This window comes from Sciurus carolinensis, chromosome 11 (assembly GCF_902686445.1).
Source record: "Sciurus carolinensis chromosome 11, mSciCar1.2, whole genome shotgun sequence".
NCBI classification, from domain to species: domain Eukaryota; kingdom Metazoa; phylum Chordata; class Mammalia; order Rodentia; family Sciuridae; genus Sciurus; species Sciurus carolinensis.
Genome location: NC_062223.1, coordinates 110,183,808 through 110,197,303, shown reverse-complemented (window position 1 = coordinate 110,197,303; position 13,496 = coordinate 110,183,808). Strand labels below are relative to the sequence as shown.

General features: G+C 37.6%; 1 protein-coding gene across 2 annotated transcripts in view; it reads left to right on the top strand.

Moving 5' to 3' along the window:
• The first annotated feature begins 1,032 nt into the window (after window positions 1-1,032).
• The window catches only part of Rdx (radixin), an 80,135-nt gene continuing 67,671 nt past the window's right edge, over window positions 1,033-13,496 (top strand). Inside the window, exon 1 of one of the 2 annotated variants that reach the window (XM_047516197.1) lies at window positions 1,033-1,478. The gene's annotated coding sequence lies outside the window, so the exon portion shown is untranslated. The remainder of the gene's footprint in view (window positions 1,479-13,496) is intronic. The other variant, XM_047516198.1, reaches the window with a different exon arrangement.

The window sequence follows — 13,496 nt, the reverse complement described above, 5'->3', positions numbered from 1 at the left end:
TCTGGAGGCTAAGGTGTTATCTTTTGGTGGTCTCTAAGAACCACATAAACCTGTCTGATTACAAAGCACACACCTGGTTCCCATCCTTGAGGAATTTGCAATCTAAAGGCCTTTGAGCTTAACCCTCCAGTCTCTTGGGGCTCTTAATTGTTCAGAGAGGTCTCCAAAGGGCAAGAGTGGAAATTCACTGAAGAGGAAGCTTAGTGAAAGTGATCTGGAGAGAGTTCCTGGAAAAGCTACTGTCTCAACGAAGGCAAATGCTAAGGCAGGAAGGATATTAATTATCGTCCTATAAAGGTTAATACTCTTGAGTTTTATTGGAATTTAAAGTTTATTTACAAAAGATAAACTAAACCATTACAAACCGGGAAAGACAGGCTAATCTGATTTTGTGTACTTACTGTTGGAATACTCCTAGCAAGTTTTACTGTGAATTCCAGTAGAAATTCCCAGGAGAAGCAGCATGGAGAAAATGACACTGCTCCAGAAGTGAGGAGAGATCTATCTAGTCTGTTACTAACTGAAGTGTGTGGACTAGACTTAAGACTCTCTCCAAATCTAGAATAAATTTAGCTTTAGCTGCTCTTTGGGTCCTACTTCCAACTTTTTCTTCTCAATCCACTCCGTTCAACAGTCAAGGAATGTCGTTACTAAAAATGATCACACAGCCTGGCTTGGATCAAAACTCGCACTTTTCATTGGTGTCACATCCACTGAGGTGTTTTCGGTGAGTTTACAAATTGCCTCCGAAAAAGCAAGCTTTTCCAGTAGGTTAAAACCCGACAAAATAATTGGAACGTTCTGTTTTGCAAATACAAGTTCCTCTCAGGTAGGCCCATTTCTCTCTCCTACTCCAGGATTTTCAAGCCGAATGGCCAAGTAACGCGCTCGACAGGCTGCCGGATTCCCCCTGGGAAGAACGCCTCCTCGGGGGCGCTGGAAACGCCCTCAGTGAGTTCTCTGGCAACAGCGGGAGTTTCAAGTTTCCACTCGCGGGGGAGGCGGCGGGCGCACTCCGAGCTGGGCGGCTCCGCTACCCTTAGCTGCAGACTTCGCTCACGCCCCGGGCTCTCTGCAAAAACTCGCCCCTTCGGTCGCGCGCCTGGATTCCCCAGGGGCCCCGGGCCCGCAGCCTCGTCCCCCGCCTTTGCCTGCCCCAGACCGCGGCCTGCGGCTGAGAGGGCCCGGGCGGGGCGGCCCTAGCGGCTGCGGCTGCGTTGGCGCCCAGGCCGCTGCGCGAGGCCCGCTGGCCGGGAGGGGGAGGCGGGGGGCGCGGGGCAGCCCCGCCTTTCCCCCCGAGGAGGCGCCGGGCGGCCATATTGCGGAGCTGTCTGCGGTGACGGCGGCGCCTCTCCTCTCCGGCTGCACGGCGCTCGCACCACCACCTCTCCCTCCCTGCCGCAGCCCCAACGCCTGGCGCCACCGCGCAGTGCCCCAGCCAGTCGGCGGGCGGGCAGGCAGGAACCGCTCGCTCTCGGGTAAGCCGCCCGCACCCTCCCTTTCCCTCCCGGGCTCCGCCGCAGACGTGGAGGTGGCAGTGAGAAGTTGCGGGGCCCGTGCTGCCCGGCGGTGGCGCCGCCGCCCGGGCCTGGCGCGCCTCAGCTCCCGCCCGCCTGGCCGAGGCGCCGCCGCCGAAACGACCCAGCCAGGCCGCTCCCAGAGCGGGCGGGAGCCGCGAGGCCCGGCCGAGTCGCGGCGGGCCATGGCCCCACCGTGCCCCGTCCGGGCCGAAGTCGCCCGGAAGCCGCGCGTTTCTCCTCCGGGCGCGTCGCGGGATCCGCCCTTAGCGTCGGCCTCGCACCCCAGACCCGGGGAGGTGGGACTGGGCCGCGGGCTTGGGCCGGCAGGTCCATGAGGGTATTTGAAAAATACTGATATTAAGCGTACTTAATGTTCTGTTTTGCATTGTAGGGAAGGCATTGATTAGAACTTCTCCCCGACCTCCAGTTGGAAAGTAAGGGTGTTGAATTACTAGAGAGCGTGCATTCCGCCCTAGTGGCAAAAAGGATGTTGCCTTGCAGGCTTTGGGGCGCCAGCCTCTCCCGCCGCCCGCACCCACGAGGACAGGCCGGTGTTCCCAGCCGCCGCTCTACCTGCTGCTGCTGCTTCGGGCGCGTTAGGAGCCCTTTAACTTTCTTGGGCCCTTAAGCCGCCCAGTTTATTATCTCAGCCTCCACCAGAAAAGTTGAGTACATCACAGTCCCCCTTCCTTTACGGGGTTCTGAACTCAATTCCTGAACTAACTTTGAAAGGAGGCAGTAGATTATTTCAGTTTAAATAGAGCACATCAGTTCCTACACAATGTCATGTTTCTCTAAAATTTCCAAGGATTTGTTTTTCCTCAAAGAGTGATTATTAATGAGGTTGGAAATACGTTAAAAAGTCAACTTCATCAAAAATATATTTCAATACACAGTTGAGATTTTGCAGAAGACCTGTTAGGAGTTCCATGGGAGTCCTGTGACTCCAAGACTGGCATGATGTAAATATAAAAGTCCAAGATAATGAGGGTTTGTTTGATAAGCGAGTACTTGAACATAGACATTGCAATCTCTTGTTGACGAAGCATGAAGCATACAGTTTTTAGAACACTAAATACTCTTTTATGATGGACGGAGCTTAGAATGAACAATTGTCCTGTTAATTTTGAGGGTTAAGTAATGGCTTAAACCATTTGTCAAAACAGCATCATTAGATTTGAGAAGAAAGACTAATATTTAGGATTGCAGAGTTTTATTTTGTTGTTGCTGTTGTTTTTGTTTTTGGTTTTTTTTTTTTTTTTTGGGCGGGGGTTGTTTTCCTTTCACCAGTATATCTCCTAGAGAAGCTAATTAAAATATGATAAAGCGTAGAGCACTTCTTTTGAAGCAATTGTGTACTGTTTAAAGGATTGCACTTTCTTAATCACTTTTAAAATATATTTTGGAACTTAATAAGCAGCTTATAGTGAGGAATGAATAGACATTGGAATTGAGAAAAAATTTATGGCACTTAAAAATGTTAAATTCTTGTTGTGGATCTTATACATTGTTTTGTTTACTTCTTTATTCATATATATGAAAAGTATGTAGGAAAGGCTCAGATATGTCTGTAGAATAAGTGTCATTTATTTGTTGTGGGGGAAATACGTTGAGTCTGCCCTACTTTTTGGAAATTGTGATTACTTAACTGGAAATTAAAGTGATTATTGTTTTCCTTATGATAGTAAGAAATGCAGTTCTTTCTGTCTCTTGCTAATTGTCAGTAGTCTCAGGGATGGGAACAAAGGTTTTTGTTGTTGTTTATTGCTTCACCATTCCCAACAGCAGAATTGTATTTTATTATTCATTTTTATCTTTGGCAGGCTGTTGAAGTGACAGTCCTTGTATATTTTGCTTTCAGTTCACAATCTTTTAATATAATCAACAATGTACATTTTACCATAGTAGAATCTGAAATGTTGAATGGTGATGGAAATCCTATTTTTTTATTCATTTTTAACTTAATGCATTTTAACTTGAGCCATTTAAAGATGAGGGCCAATTTTAACCAATATCTCTCAAAGACCAATGCCTAAATAATATGTCTCATTAATGTTGTGAAGTGTGGGTGTGGTTGCTCGTGCCAGTAATCCCATCTCCTTGGGAGGCTGAGGCAGGGGGATTGCAGGTTTGAGGGTGGCCTTAATAATTTAGGGAGACCTTGTCTCAAAGTAAAAAATTAAATTGACTGGGAATGTAGCTCAGTGGTAAAGTGCCCCAGGGTTCAATCCCCAATGCTGCAAAAAACAACTGAAAAAAATTGTGAGTACCCAGACAGTACTGATGAAGCATGTTTCTGTAGGGAATAGCTAAAAGGCTTGCCTTTTTTTTTTTTTTTTTTTTTTGCAGTGCTAGGGTTCAAACCTTGTGCATGCTAGGTAAGCCCCACCACTGAGCCACATCCTCAGCCCCTAGGGTATGGCTGGTGGAATTTCATGTTTCTGCTGTGCACCTGGGAAATCTAGGAAGTCACCCTCTCTTGGATGGTTTGGACCCTCCCAAACACCAAAACCTGGTGGGCACTATTTTATGCCTCTTCTGGGTACAGAATCCAGTGGAGCCGGATTGGGTAGCTACAGACTTTTCAAGGTTATTTTAAGTTTCTTGGTATTTATTGATCAGTAAAGGCTATTCTAAGAACTTCCCAGACTTCTATAGCCAGGGTATGCTCATCTCTTTGGTGTTAGAGGTATTCACTCTGACCTCAGACAGTTCCTCCAATTCTGCCTGTTCTCTTTTTTTCCCTTTTTTTTTTCTGCTTTTAGTTGTTGATGAACCTTTATTTTATTCACTTATTTATATGCAGTGCTGAGAATCGAACCCAGTGCCTCACACATGGGAGGCAAGCATTCTACCACTGAGCCACAACCTCAGTCCTTATTTTTCTTTATGTTAAATGTGTTCAAAACTATAAATTAATGTATTTCTATGGCAAAGTTAAAAAACCCAGAGGGACATAAAGGCAAAGGTGAAAGTTCTCTTCACTTCCCATACTTCCTAACACTTCCAGCCCCTTTTCCAGTCCTGCTTTTCATAGGTAACAACTGTTAACAATTCTTGTATATATAGAAAATGCCAATATTTATGCAAGGATAAACATTCTTGATATACCTTGTGATTTTAAAGTCTGTTATAATAAGATTATATTGTAACAAACACAGAAATGGTGTTTACCAATTATGTTAAACACTGAATAAATTATATTTCAGTTTCTTATCATTAGAACGAAATGCTATAGAATTTCCCATACTCAGAAATGTTTGTATAAGTGAATGTGCAAATGTTATTGATCAATAATTAAAGGTAAAATTCACTTTTTGTGTTTTATTTAGAGTATGATATATAATAAACAGTAAAAAAAAAATTAAAAAATGGTGTCCTTTAAAAAATATGCCAGGCATGGTGGCATATCGCTGAGGCAGGAGGATCGCAAATTCAAAACCAGCTAATAATTTTGTGAGGCCCAACTCAATTTATTGAGACCTTTCTCAAGAGAAAGATATAAAAAGGACTGGGGATGTGAGCCAGTGGTTAAATGCCTCTGGATTCAATCCCTGGTACTGAATAAAATAAAATAAAGGTTCATGATTTGGGATAGTGAAATGTCCATATAATATGTGGTTGTGGTTGTTTTTGTCTGGAAACTGTTAGAAAAAGAATAATGGTCTTTATGATTCATTATTTCTTCATTCCATTTAATAGTGAATTCTTAGTGTCAACTTCCTTGAAATGGTTCATTCAGATTGGGGATCGTATATGCCCACCCCCCAGTTGAATAGCTATTGTGTATAGCAATCCTTGTAAATTCACTAACTTCAAATACTTAGTTTTACTTAATAGGAATTCTAAATCTGTGTATGAGTAAGTTTTGCATTTTGTCCTTCTGTAATATATTGGTGACTTTTTCACAGTTTAATTCTAAATTAAATGTTCTAAACTAAAGGTACTGGGAATTGAACCCAGGGGTACTTTATCACTGAGCTACATCTCCATCTCCAACCCATTTTATTTTTTGAGACAAGGTCTAGCCAAGTTATGGAGGCTGCCTTGAACAGGTGATGCTCCTGCCTCTGCCCCCTCAATTGATGTGATTACAGGTTTCTTCATAATTTATGTACATTTGAAATAAGCAGTTTGAGTTCTAGTAAAGTGGATTTGTTTGAAAAGATAACTTTAGCTGTTAGCCATTTTAGAGCAGGGACCAGCAAACTATGGCCAGTGTACCAAATCCAACCTACTTGTCTGTTGTAATTGAAGTTTTATTGAAACATTTGCATGCCTTTATCTTTACATACTGTGTGAGGCTGCTTTTGAGCTATAATGGCAGAAGCTATGTGGCTTACAAACCTGAAATATTTACTGTCTTTCCCTTTATGGAAAAACTTTGCTAACCCCTGACTTAGAGAAAAAAAACCATCATTTTGGAAGGCTGTTTTAATTACAGTATCAAAGAAAAAGTTACTGTATTATTTTCTTGGAGATTATAGAATGTATAAAGTTAGTACCTTCCAATTGATATAGATTCTTTTTCCCTAAATTTGAGGTTATTTCTAAAGACTTTTTGGACCTTACATTCTTCTTTCATTTGTGAAAAGTTGAAGTTAAATAGGACTGACTAAGGTGAATTTGTGAACACTCTTTAGGTTTTAACCCTTACATCATTTAAGATGCTTTGGGAGCAGATAACATTTTCAAACTGCTTAAAAAATAAGGAAATTTATTATCTTATACAATAAAGTTCAGAGGCTTAAGAATGGCTTGATAATATCACCAAACCCCAATTTTCCTTCTAGTTCTATCCTTTGACATTCCCTGTTGACTTCATAGGAAGACTGCTTTTCCCTTGTCCCATATTGGCTATTGCAAGGATTAGCATCCCATCCAGATAGTTATATCCAAAGGAATGAGGTGGACTGTATCCTTTCCAGAAATGCCTGCAAAAGATGTCTTCTTCAATTTATTGACCAGGATTAGGACATATTCCATATCTAACAGCCACTGGCAAGGGAAATGGAATTTTCCTTCTGTTTCCATTAGACTATTTGCCTTAGTCATATGTCACGTCTTGAATTCCTTCTTACCCCCAACCAAAATTAGATCCAAGATTGACCTGTCATACATAATCATACATAATTAAGCATGAACATGTGTATTCATATCTTCTTGGACACAAAATGTAGTTAAATTATGGAATGAAAAACATTGATTCCTGTTTAAATACTTGACAAATTATAGTTAATTGACTAAACCCCTCCTACCTATTTTTGTAAACAAAGTTTTATTTGAACACATCACACTCATTTGTTTACTTATCATGTATGAGTGCTTTCCTGCTTTATCAGCAGAGTAGCTGAAAACACATGATATGGCTTACAAATCCTAAAATGTTTATTTACCTGACCTTTTACATAAAAGTTTGCTGACTCTTGCTTTAAGGTGTGAATCATACATTCAGACAGTGTCATGTGCCAAAAAATTCTTTGCATTTTAGGCTGGAAAGATGAATAAGATATTAAGGAGTTCACTCCCTAAAGGGAATATATATACATTATATGCCATATTATGTGTCTTAAAGTGCATTACATGCTATTGTAGTGGTTTGTATAAAGTAGAAGTAATATTCATTGCAATAATGTTCTGACCATTCTCCTGTGATGTGAGTTCTGGATATTTCTTGCTTCCTGCTTTAAAAATTTTTGAAAAATCTTCTCATTATTTCTGTAAATTAACTGATTATTTTTCAATAAGCTAGCCAGAGAAGGTGTATTTGTTATGAAAAATCTCCCTTAGAGGGAGCAGTAGACATAGATTTCTCTGGACTATGATTAATTGACTCAAGAACCCTTAGGTCCTTCTGGAATGTGTGGAATGGATTAAGTTTTGTTAGCTACCATGAGAACACTTGATATTTAAGCTGTTTGTAGGTTCTACACTTAGAAAAATGATACAAAGTTGGTTTGTCAATTAAGCAAAGGTAGTTTATATATCAGAAGACTCCTACTTATATCTAATCTACATAGAGCATGATAATTATAGTTGCTATTAAATGTGTCCAGTATTCTGACCTTTAAATTTATTTTGGTTGTTGAATTAAGAGGGATTATTTAAACAGTTTTGGATGGAGATAATAAAGACTTGAATTTGGGAAAACTAGTTGTGAAAACCTTTTCTTTCTTCTTAAAAAATATTTCTTTGTGGTTTTGGGATTCAACCCAGGGCCTTGCACATCCTAAGCAAGAGCTTTATCACTATGCTACATCCCCAGCCCTGTTTTTAAGTTTTACTTTGAGACAGATATTGCTAAATTGCCTAGGCTAGCCTCAGACTTGTGATACTTTTCCCTCAGTCTCCAGAGTAGCTGGCATTAGTAGGTGTGTGCCACTGCCCCTGGCTTAAAGCCTTTTCTTTTCTTTTCTTTTTTTTTTTTTGTTTAGGCTTCTGTTTGTTGCCTCAGTGTTCATTAGCTTGATCATTTTATAACATCAAAATGAGAGGAAAATATTGCCTTTGACACCAATCAACTGAAAAAATTAAAGCTTAATTCTACAAAAGCAGCAAATATTTGAGGAGCAAAATTCCAGTTTCTCAAAAGTGAGGTTAATGGTATTTATGTTAGTAGAATTACCATATAGCTTTATTGTGTCCATGAGAAATGCCGTTTACTTTTAAAAATATTTAAGAAATGTATTATTGTTTTGAAAAATCAGCTGTAGCTGTATACAAATTGGGTATTTCAGAACATGTAAAGTGTAGAATTATTTGTGAGAATTTCTCAAGTCAGTTTGAGTGTGTGCTGCTTTCCTGCTACATAGGACTTACATGAGTCTATTTTTGTTTTACCATTTCTACATACATATGAATTTTTAATGTTTTCATAAAGTTGATGATTTAACTTTTTGGCATTTAAAACTAGTAATCACAAATGATAATGTGTTACTTGCCTTTCTGTTCGCCTAAGGAACAACACAGTTATTATTTTTCTTTTAAGCTTATAAGACTCTTTTAGAGGAGAACCTAAATTCAGTCTAAAATTGTGTTTTTACTATTGTAGTTCTGCTTTATATTTAAGTTTTAGAAATTTGCTTCGTGCTTTCATTTTTTAAAAAATGTTGAATATTTGATTTCCCTGAAAATACTCCTAAAGCAGATATCTTGTCTACATTAGCAAGTACATATTATCTTATTTAGAATTGCAGAACACCCTTACAGGAAATCAAATGACAGAGGTGATCATATCACTTAATCATATACCCTTAATAACATGTTTAGAGGTAGTCTTTCAACCTGATATGAGTAGAGGAGAAAGCTTTAATAGCTTGTTTCTTGAAAAGTGTTATTGTTTAAAATGAGCTTGTCTAGAATGATATTTTAGAAAAGCAGACTAGGATAGTCAGAATCCCCAAGACTAGAATTTTAGGACTCCGACTTTGTTAACTCACCCGTGACTTTGGGCAAGTCACTTATGTGAATCTTAATTTCTTTATAAAAGGAAGAGGTTTTGGAATACCTGTGTAGGGCAGGAAGAGGGAGGGCAGTTATTAAGAAGATTAGGTAATGTAGGTCAAGAATCTGTAGAATGAGCACTACCCTTCTTGTTTTTGGTGTTACTTGTTTTTTTACTTGCAAAGTGGGACTAAAATTTTCTCTTTGCTTTATCCGGGGATCATATGACATTTCATAGGTAAAAATGCATTATTATTGCTATTAGATTCAGTATTAATGCTGAGTTAAAAATATAATAAACATAGTTCTTTGGATCTGGGGTATGGGAACTTGGATGGAAGAAAAACAATTATATCTTTTTTTACACATTTTCATCCATAATGATTGTAGGCAATGGTAGCATTAGCAGTACCAGAGACTGTTTTCATTAGAAATTGCAAATATTTTTATAATACATTAAAGTTCTCTCAAGATGACATTTATAATCATCTTTACTTACAAATTTAGTTACTAGATGCATTAGTAGATATGTTGTTTAAAGCATTAATAAAGAAGCACATACATTATTATGGCCTAAATTTGTTATATTTTGATGTAATTGATTTCTTTTGTAACTTTATGCATTATCTCATGCACTTAAAAAGACTTTTCTAGGAGGAGGTCCATAGACTTGCCTAGAGTGTCCCAATCAGGGGGCCCCAATGACAAAGAACTTCTTTTGTCAATGATGTCACTATGTTGATTTGACTGCCAGAGTTACCATAAGGTAACTAATAATAGTTCAGTTTATACTTGTCTTTATTGTACAACTTTCCTCAATAAATGGACAGAAGAGTTCTGGAAGTTTAAGGAGAGACATTTGATCAGAGATCATTTGAATCTCAAAAGACAGAAAAAAGGGTTGGGGGAACAGAGTATCTTAAAGGTAATATTAGGCAGTCTGGTGTAAATTATTGAAGCTTCATTGTAAGCTATGTGTGAACTAGCCTTAATAACACCTGCTTCACCACATGAGAGGTGGAAGTCTGTTGTGCCTCTCCCTTGTAAACATGAGGCTGTTTTTCCATTGCATGAAGTACAGAGGAGACTGTTTTGGGGTCACCCTCAGAATTGAAGGACAAAAGAGAGAATGTTTTATTTGAATGATTTGTCTTTAACACGTGGCACTGTGTTTAAGTACATATTCATGTGGGTAGTTTTCTGGAAATGGAAAGCTTTAAGACTACTTCCTGAGTGTTGCTACCACAGTTGCACTTCATTGCTTCTGGGGAAGTCATTGTGGAAAAGGGGTAGAATGAGATCATGTTAAGAAATTTAGGGGTGGGAAGGATTAAGAAAATTAAGAGTGAGGAGGAGTACGTAAATTATTTCCTCAATAATGTCATGAGAAAAGGTAGAAATGTACAAATATTTGATATCCAAATATGTATATATATCTTTGGTAAATAATAATTTAAAGTTTACATATTACTATTATTAGTTAGAAAGTAAAAGAAGACAGTGAAAGATGTCTTAAAGAATGAAAATATTTTTTGAAATTCTCATCTCTGCCATTTTAAATTAGGAATTAAAAAAACCCTGATTAATACTAAATGCAGGATTTCTGTATTTCCAGATACACTTTGTAACAGTACCTGTGTTTTTACATCGTGGTGATGAATGGCTAGTTACATGTTCTGGTTTTCCACTTAGCTTATGTAAATATTGACACAGTCCTAATATGCAAAAACAAAACCCTCTCCCCACAACAACAAAACCCTGGAGTAGCTATCATGTTATCACATAGTTTCCACATTACTTTGTGATTTTAATCACTGACTATTGTAAAGTGTACTGCTGAGAATATCTTGGTAGAGATTGCTTTCTTTTATATTATTTTCTTGGGGGTTTATTCCAGGAACAGAATTTCCTGTTCAAAAAAGCTCTTGTTATTATATTAGCAACTAACTTTCTAGAAAAATTGAGTCAACTTATGGTGCTGCCAGTAATATTTATCTATTTGTTTACCAACACAGTCTTTACAACATTATCATGTATAATTAACACAATTTGCTAGTTTACACAAACAGTAGTAGTACCTAAAGCCATTTTCATTTGTAGTTTTAGTCAATAGCACAATTGTTCAGTTTTTAAAGTAAGATTTGTGAAGTGTTTCTCACTTTAGTGTTTACTGAGGTGTGTTTTACATAGCAACTTTATTACAACTGTTGCTTATTTTTCTGTTATTTTATTTTTGATATTTCTTTTCTACCTATGTAGGTTTTTAAAATAAAAACATATTCATCTATTTTTATCATAATCTGTATAGCCACTTTAAGTAGTTTCCTTCAAAACTCAAATTGGTGTTTTTTGTCTTTTCGAAAAATGATTAACCTACTTAGGTGTTATTAAATGGTATTATAAAATTATAAGTCCAATTCAGTTTATTTTTTTTATTAATTTTTTTTTAAATTTGGCAGTGGACCTTTATTTTATTTATTTGTATGCATTGCTGAGAATTGAACCCAGAGCCTTATATGTACTAGGCAAGTGCTCTGCCACTGAGCCACACAGCCTCACTGAGCCACAACCTCAGCCCCAGTTTATTCATTTAGAATAATTTTGTTCTTTCATTTTAAGAAATTAATTTCATAAATTTTACATTTTCATTCTAGAAATTTTCAAACATTCTAATTCTAGAGTTTCAGTATTTTGGAGTATGATCATTTTGGTCTCTTTCTCATACTTCTAAAAAAGAAATGTGACAACATGCCATGGATGTTTTTATTTGCAGTACTGGGGATTGAACCCAGTCCCTCACATATGCTGGGCAAGTGTTGTAGCGCTTACTAAGTTGCTCAGACTGGTCTTGAACTCCTGCCTTAGCCTCCTGAGTAGCTGGGATTACAGATGTGCAACACTGCCCCAGGCTCTATGAATGGTTTTATAACCTACCCTTTTTTGGGGGGGCGTATTGCACCCAGGGGTACTTAACTACTGAGCCACATCTCCAGCCCTTTTTGTGTCTTTTACTTAGAGACAGGGTCTTCCAAAGTTGTTCAGGGCTTTGGTAAGTTACTGAGGCTGCCTTTGAACTTAATGAGGCCTATGCAATTTCGTGAGACCCTGTTTTAAAAGAAAAAATAAAAAGGGTTGGGGATATGGGTCAGTGGTTAAGCACCCCTGGGTTCAATTCCCGGTCCCCCTTAAAAAATGAACACTGATTTGAAAATAGACATTTTTAGAAGCTTCCATATTTGTGAAGGTTTTTATTAGGCTCCCCACTTCTTCACAGTTTGTGTAGATCAAGTATATTTGTAGGATTTTGGATGCTTAATTATCTTGTGTAGGACCCTGGTTCTGTGTTTGTTGGCCTGTGGTGTATACTTTTATGTCAAAAGAGCTCTCTTATTAAGGTTAAAACTTTAGTGTGGAGTATTTTGTTTGGAAGATCCTTTCCTGTAGAGTATAACTTGAAGTAACTCTAACATTAAAAACTCAGATAAATTATTTCAATATTTACCTGCCTAACTGGTCCCTTATTTGAGAAATACCTTTTCTGTAATTTGAGTACTCTTAGTTTGTAGAGCCTGGCATATAATTAAATGTTTGCTTTCTTTATTCTTCTTTACTAATGAAAGATTGCATTGGAGGGATACACCAACCATATGGTTTAGAAAGTAGTATAGTAGATGTGGAAGTTCACTTGAATACCTGCTAACTTGCCCAGGGTTTGGTGGTAGGGAATGATGTGGTAAGGGAATGTTGAATAACGAAATTAATGTAAAAATTGTTCTAGGATAGATTAAGGCAAAGGAATAAGTTAGATTGACTCTAGACTTCTAATCTGTGGTAACAGTTGCTAGAACAAACCGGAGTCTTCCAAATGCTGAGGGAATAATAGTTAATTTAGAATTATTTATGCAAGAGAGAAGAAAAGGAACTCTTCGCTGGAAAGATAGAACAATTCTAAACCTAGACTCACTTAAAATAGCCTAAAACATATATAAAAAGCTTGTATTTTGGAAGAGATTAATGTCCATATTCATTAGTTGAGAAAACTTGGTACATTTCTACCAAATTTGATTAAATAGACTAAAATGAGTAATAATAGACTCTCAAGAAAATGTTAAAAACTTGGTTTAGCTTGATATAACTTGCCAAATGCGTACAATACAGTGTATTTATATCTGGAACAGTCTAGAAAGAAACTGACCATGTATTAAACACGAAATGCTCTAATGAATTATTTGACTGTAGAAGAATAAGCTTAGGAATAAATAATAAAAATCAGCATCCTGCCTAAAGTTCTCTAACCCTTCCATTTGAAAACTAAAAACAAAACATTTCTCAGTATGATTAGAATCATGGTTGGAAATGGAAACACTTAGAGTTGGACATCAATGAAAGAACTATGTATAAAAACCTAACCCACTAAAGTAATACTTAGGAAAAATGCTATACTTTCAAATATAAGACATGATTTTTTTTCATAAAATTTTCCTTAGAAAAGAATATTATTTGTGTTCTGAAGAATCTTTCATTATAAGATGA